Here is a 6,000-nt window from a genome sequence, read left to right as displayed (position 1 = left end):
GTGTAATCCCCTCTCCTTGGTGTGGGCTGGATTAGGTGCTTTGAAAGAATAGAATATGGCAGAAGAGATGGGATGCCATGTCTGAGATTAGGTTATAAAAAGACTGTGGTTTCGGGGCTGGCCTGGTGGCGTAGTGGTTAAGGTCACACACTCCACTTCAGTGGAGTTCATGGGTTCGGGGTTCATGGGTTAGGATCCTGGACACAGACCTATGCCCTGCTCATCTGGCCACGCTGTGGTGGCATCATGCATAGAGGGTGGAGGAGGATTGGCACAGATGATGGCTCAGGGACAATCTTCTTCAAGCAAAAAGAGGAAGATTGGCAACAGATGTTATCTCAGAGTCAGTCTCCCTCACACACACACACTGTGGCTTCTTTCTTGGGCCTCCTCCCTCCCTCACTCTGATGGAAGCCAGCTGCCATGTGTTAGCTGATGTGGAGAGGCCCATGTGGAGGGAGATCTGGTCAACAGCCAGTGAGGAATTGAGGCCTGCCAATGACCACATAAGTGGATTGAAAGTGGATCCTTCCCCAGTCAAGACTTTGGAGGGGATTGCGGCCCAGCTGGAGCAATAGGACTGTAACCTAATAAGATAGCTTGAGCCAGAGGTATTCAGCTAAGCCGTACCTGGGTTCCTAGCCCAAGAGACTGTGACATAATAAATGTTTGTTGTTTTAAGTTCTTACATTTTGGGATAATTTGCTATCTAGCATTAATAACTAATTTACCTGTCCTTCTCTTTGGCCACTTGTTTGGTTTTACCCACCATGGCAGGGACCACCTTTGCATGGATTCCTACTTAATTTATGTAGGTGTAGCCTGACAGTGCCTCCCAACTCATCTGTAATACAGAAGTTTTGGAAAGTTAATGCTCCAGGGAAAGAACATCTGACCAATGGGAAAATGAAACCAGCGGACACCTCTTTCCCTTTCCTTTCCTTGTATGGACTGTCCTGGAAAGGATTCCTTGCTTTTGATATCAAATGTTGGCCGGGTTGATAAGGAACCTCATATAGGTTCTCCTTCCTTCCATACTTCATTCCCATTTTCCTTCACTCTTGCTCATTTGGGATCATATTTGCAAATAAAATAGTGGCGCTAACACCTGTTTCTTAGGCTCTCTTTTTGGAAACCGGGCTAAGACATATTTGTCCTTGACATTTACTGTAAAACTCTCTGGACATGATGTGTTCTTTGTGGGAAGATTTTGACTTCCGCTTAACTTTTTAAAGGATTTTTTGGACTATTTAGCTTTCAATTTCTTCTTGGGTCGGTTTTGGTCAATTATGCGTTCCTAGGAACTAACCTAGTGATCTAATATTTCAACTAATGTTTTTCACAATTCTTAGCAACAATTAATAGATATGAGTTTTGTTGAGTTTAGACCTTCATCTCACAAATTTAAAAAGATTACCAATATGTGCTAATAGTTAACTGCTAGTAAGTGCTTGCCTTTGACAAAGTGAATGTACAAGCAGCAAGAAAATATTCACTGAACAACTGAGAAATGCCCACTTGTGCCTATTTCCTCACAGACCTGTGTACTTCGGATGTGACTTTATATTTCAAGTCATATGTCACAGTGATGTATTTTGTTTAGTAGTATATCTCATATTAGGTAAGATAAAACTAAAAATATCCATATTTTCACCCACCCCATTGGCCTAGTTGTTAAGTTCAGCACACCCCATTTCAGCAGCCTGGGTTCGGTTCCTGGACACGGACGTACATCACTTGTCTGTTAGTGGCCATGGTGTGATTGCAGCTCACATACAAAGAAGAGGAAGATTGGTAACAGCTGTTAGCTCAGGGTGAATCTTCCTCAGCAAAAAAAAAAAAAACCCATGTATATATATATATATATATATATGTATAAATATCAATATTTCATGAAAATAGACTCATGGCCTCTAGAAGCCTTTGCCTCCTAAGAAGGATTGAGCACAACTGCCTTCTCTCTGATGTGTGGCCAGGATTGGAACCAACCATGCCCTCCATCTTCTCTACAAGTCCCTGCTTTGAGTCTGGTCCACTGGGGAGCAGTGACAACAGACATCTCCAGAGACCCTCAAATCACAGGGATGATAAGTTTATTTTACACGGAAACCTTGTAACCTTGTAAGAATCTTTGTTCTTCCCACCTCTAGAGCAAAAAATCCTGTAAATAAACCGGTTTCCCAAGGTGGCTTTTGCATTAATTTTACCGTAACTTAATTGGCTGCTACATATGATGAGTCAGAACCTTCCTGGTCATTGTTCTCATTCCTTGACTCTTTCTCAAATTTATCTCCTTTGGTTAGTAGCTTACTATCTAGTTACTTGCTTTGGAGAAGTTCACTGTCTGGCTTGCTACTGTTTCTTATTTGGGATTTCCAGGCTGTTCTTTGCTATCTTCTTGTCTCTTATTAAACTTCATATGTTTATTCATTCGGTAAGTTGTCATGAATTTAACAAACGTTTAGTAGGTGTCACTGATATGCCAGGCAGTGTGCTGGGCTGGGGATTCAGAATCAATAAGAGAAATTTCCTACTCTTAACTCTTAAGGAGAAAATCCACACGACGTGTACTTCATCTCCATCAGTACTTGTCATCTACAGGTTAGCATGGCTTGGGGGAGAAAGTTTTAAATTTTATTGTTGTTTTGTTTTTTAATGCCAATTCTTTCCTCCTACTTCAAATTTTCGGGTGAGCCCAGTGTCCATATTTTTTAAAGCTCCCTGTGGACATGGATTGTAAGGAGTATCCTGGGCTGAGAGTCACTACGTGTTTCTCCATAAGAACTGTGAATGTGCAGAAGTGGGACGTTTCCCATCAACTACCTGCTGGAGAGTGGACAAGGCTTTTTGGAGATGATTGATACACTGGCTGACTCCTGCAGGATGCCTAGCAATTCTCCAGTTGGAAAAGGGGTTGGGCCCATTCCAGGCACAAGAACAACCTGTGCAGACACAAGGAGATATAGACATGTCTCATTTGGAGAGCTTAGAAAGTGGTGACTCATACCATTTGCTCAAAACATCATGTACACATGGGGAAATGAACCTAGGTAAGACTGAAGAGCCAGCCGTGGCCAGATGAACAAGGCTCCTGCATTCCTACCCTGAGGTGTTTGGATTTTATTCTGGACATGACGGGAGTGGCTAGAGGGATTTGAACAATGGAGGAATGTTACAATATCCATATTTACCGGATGCTGTCTGGTGGCTGAGTAGGGGATTCTCTAGATGAGGTCGGACCAGGGTCAGGCCAAACATGTTAGGAGGTTACTGCAACAATTAGGAGAGATTGCCAAGGCTTTGCCCCCTTTTGCAACATACCCCATTACACTCATATTTTCCTTCATCTTACATTTCCTGTTTCATCAATTCCTTTCCACGTGGTCTTCTGAAATTTACCTTCCAGTCTCGGAGTCCTCTTCCACTCATCACTTGGTTCAACATCTTTTACTCTATGCTTTCCTGGAAACTCAAATGATTCTGATTGAGACATATCAGAACTGTTTGCAACATCCCCTATCTGCTGTCACCTTGAGTTCAGTCAATATGTAGTTCAGTAGTGGGTAGAAGGATGTGCATGTCGTTTTTGTGGTGGTAACTATCTCTAGCATTTTTGCAACTACAGTGGAATTGTGCTGGGATGTGTGGAAGGAAACATGTATGTGGTGTGAGACTGACACAACCTGCCTAGTTATTTTAGGAGGACCCTTAGAATCCAAGCAAGCATGCCAGTGGCACAATTGGGAATCACAAGATCTGCTCCATGTGTTGGATTTATTTAATTGCTTGGGCAAGACACTTCCTCATTCTGAATTTCGGTTCCACATTTGTAAAGTGGGAATTAAGATAATCCCAACACTGCTTGTCTCACAGAGTTGTCTTGAGGATCAGTTAAGAGAGACACGAAAGATCTTTGTAAACTGCATGGTGTGGTAGAATTGTTAGTGCTTAGTTTATCAGGATTGAGACACTCTGGATGGAGTAGAATGTGAGCACCCATGAGGAAGTCTTCCTCCTCCTCTTCCCTTTGCTGTAAAGTCTACAGAAGTGCTTCTACTTCAGGGCAAGCAGATTTTCTGCCTGGTGCAACGTGTGTGGGTCAGAAAGGAATCCCCTTGTGTCACCCCAGCCCTCATTCACAGGCGTGCTCTGGGGACTCACCTTGTCTCTGTGTTAGGGCAGAGCACTGGTCATTACCCTCTCAGAAGGCCTGGCTCTATTGTAGTTCCCCCATTAATTCTGTGTGGCCTTGGGCAAGGCTGACCTGGTTAAAGTTAAGACCTTGGGCTCTAAAGCTAGACAGTGTAAATTTGAATCCCAGCTCTGCTAGGAATTAGTGATGAGACCTTGGATGTTCACTTCACCTTTTTGTGCCTCCATTTGCTTGTCTCTAATGTAGGAATCATAATAATACATATCACATAGGATTGTTGGGAGGATTGAATCAGCTCTTGTAGGCCAAGTACTCAGCACAGAAAATATTAGCTCTCATTGCCTGAGGTATGTCTTACTCTGTGTGTGTGTGTGAGTGCGCATGTGTGTGTGTTCATGTGTGTGTGTGTGGTGTGCTGTGCCTCTTTCTCTGCAGTCCCAGTTGAGAAGCCACTCTAGAATTTAGAGCCCAGAGCCTAAATGGGTGGTTATCTTGTCCCAGGTCTATCCTATTTCATCTTTGCTCTCCATCTTGCCATCAGGGCACTTGGTTCCAGACTGTGCTGGGGGACCTGGAGGATGGTATATGACAAAAGAAGAATAAAGAAGGAGGAAGGAGGGTTTAGAAAATCCTCAAGAGACACAGAGGTTGAGAGAGTCAGGCAGTGAAGGAGTCCTGTGGTTGGGATAAGGTCCTCTTGGGTTGATTCTGGTCAATTTCCTTCACAGACAGAGGAGGAAACAGCCCAGGCATGCCCAACGTCATGTACTTCCGATGCATCGAGTCCTGTTGATTCTGTTATCTTCATGTCTTTCCAAAGAGGAGAGAGTTTAAGGAAAGAAGAAGGGTCCACTGTGTCCAATACTGCTACTTCATAGCACGTGTCCAGATTTATAACTCAATATTTATTTCTGTGGTTATTTGTTTAGTATTGCTCTCCCTTGTGCCTTCATGAGAGCAAGGATCCTGACTCATTTATATTCAGGCTTGGCCCATAGCTGAGCACAGCAGGCATAGAGCCCAACCAACATACAATGGCACTGGGAGAGGTGCCCCCTCCTCCAATGCCAAGAGAGAATGTAGATGGACCTGTCCCTTTCCTCACCACTCCCTCAAGAAGAATGAGGTCCAGCCATCAATACGAAGATTCCACCAGGTTACCCCGAGTTGGCAAGGTTTGTCGCACTGAGAAGAATGGGGGCTTGAGAGATGTGTTATGGACACTCAATCTTGCTTTCATGTTTTGTACACTCTAGATTGTGACCTATGAAATTTGAATCTAATGCACAAATACTTCCAGAGCAACACTGCCTCCCCATTCTAGGAGCAATTCTGTTGGTTCGTGGAAGTCAGGACAGGCTTCCCAGAAGAGGAGCCACTTGGGCTAAGAATATAAAAGATCAAGAATATCAGACTGATGGTTCTCCTTGTATCACTGAGTCCCTGACAATCTCCAACTGTCTTGATATCTGAGCCTAATGCTTCCCTGAATGTTATTTGAGATTCAATGTTGACCAATTGCTAAGGAGACCAAGAAAGCAGATAACCCATTCTCTGTTGATGAGAACACTGTGTTTCTCATACCTGTATGATTACTTTAACTTGACTCTACTATAATTATCTGTTAATTTGTCTCTATTTTCTTTCTTTTTTTTTTTTTTAAAGATTTTATTTATTTATTTTTTACCCCAAAGCCCCAGCAGATAGTTGTATGTCATAGCTGCACATCCTTCTAGTTGCTGTATGTGGGACACGGCCTCAGCATGGCCGGAGAAGCGGTACGTCGGTGCGCGCCCGGGATCCGAACCCAGGCCGCCAGCACCGGAGCGCACGCACTTAACCACTAA

Source organism: Diceros bicornis, chromosome 26 (genome assembly GCF_020826845.1).
Source record: "Diceros bicornis minor isolate mBicDic1 chromosome 26, mDicBic1.mat.cur, whole genome shotgun sequence".
NCBI lineage: Eukaryota > Metazoa > Chordata > Mammalia > Perissodactyla > Rhinocerotidae > Diceros > Diceros bicornis.
The sequence above is the reverse complement of the archived record's forward strand: the minus strand, read 5'-3'. Positions refer to the sequence as shown.